At 33.9% G+C, this 1,447-nt stretch overlaps 1 non-coding gene across 1 annotated transcript; it reads right to left on the bottom strand.

Annotated features, from left to right (window-relative positions):
- Positions 1-236: 236 nt before the first annotated feature.
- Positions 237-309, bottom strand: TRNAK-CUU (transfer RNA lysine (anticodon CUU)). The gene has a single exon. It is a non-coding gene; the product is annotated as a tRNA-Lys (tRNA).
- Positions 310-1,447: the final 1,138 nt, after the last annotated feature.

Raw genomic sequence — 1,447 nt, 5'->3', positions numbered from 1 at the left:
GTACTCTTTTTTCTTTTTAACGTTTTTGTGTACTCATCACCACTCATTGTATACTCATGGCTTCAATAAAAGCGAGGTTTGTAAAAGTTTCTTGGGCTTCTTGAACTAGCAAATGGGCTGTTTAGTGGTTAATTTCTTCCAACTGTGGTTAATAAAATTGGGCTCGAAAAGGATTTCTGGGCTTCTTGAACCCAGCCCATAATAAATAGAGTTGGAAAAATGATAATAGTAAAACACGCCCACCGTGGGGCTCGAACCCACGACCACAAGGTTAAGAGCCTTGCGCTCTACCAACTGAGCTAGACGGGCACATTTGTGTTCTTCCAATAGCTTTTGACTAATTAACAGAAGAGAGACTGAAAAACTCCATTACCAATTTAGCATATTGAATAATTTAACTACTAAAAGATTTGTGAATGGAAAATTAAATCTATAAGTTATTCCAAGTAAAAATTATCGTGTTCTGAGATTAGTTTGTTCCAAGTAAAATGGGTTAATTATTATGTTATTTTTTTTATTTTCAATTTATTATTTCATATTATAAAGAACATGTGTTATATTAATATGATGCATGTGAGTTGCAAGGATATATACAAGGATATATATTTTTTATTTTTCCAAAGGTAATGGTAATATAGAATTTAACAAGCTGCAATTTAGATTACCAAATGGCTTTACTAGTTGACCTCGTTTATGTGTCATATTTTTCATTAAAATCGAAATCTAATAGTATGTTTGGTTGGAGAGAAGGATTAAGGAGGGATGGATGAGAGGGGGTTAGAAGAATCTTTTTTGTGTTTGGTTGGAGGGAAGGGAAGGGAAGAGAAGAGAGGGAGAAAGTAAGAGGGAAGGAAACATTCCTCCATGATTTGTATTTTTCTATCCGCCCAAAAGTAGGGGGAAAGAGGAGAGAGAAAAATGATAACTACCAACAAATATGTAATTTTTATGTTTAACCTTTTTAAAAATTTGAAATAAATATCTACTTGTTATAATTGTATATAATGAGGGTATATTAGTAAAAACAATATAAATACCCCCTTTTCCATCCTTCCAACCAAATAAGAAAAAAATGTTACCCCATCTATCCTTTCTGCTAGTATAAGAGCCATTGGTTGAGAACCTTGGGCATAGAAGGTGTTTGAAGAAATTCCGGTGAGTTCTTCATATTCAACTTATTCGTTAGAGCAGGAGTAATGGCATAAGAAGATAAGACATCTGCATTCATTGTTGAGAAGTTCAATGTCACAAACTTCAGTTTTTGGAAGATGCAAATAGATGATCTATATCAAAGAAGAGGTCTGAGCATTGTTAATTCTAGGGCAATTACCCGAGAGTTAGTGTGGCATAATTACAACAATCACTAGCACTGCAGGGAAGAGCAAGTTGAAGTTCGATGAAGTTGTTAGCATGATTCTAACTGAAGAAATCAGAAGGCAAATAATAG

Source organism: Cornus florida, unplaced genomic scaffold (genome assembly GCF_030987335.1).
Source record: "Cornus florida cultivar Cherokee Brave unplaced genomic scaffold, ASM3098733v1 CherokeeBrave_3.0.0_Hap2_Chr11, whole genome shotgun sequence".
Classification (NCBI taxonomy): Eukaryota; Viridiplantae; Streptophyta; class Magnoliopsida; order Cornales; family Cornaceae; genus Cornus; species Cornus florida.
This window is presented reverse-complemented; position numbering and strand designations above follow the sequence as displayed.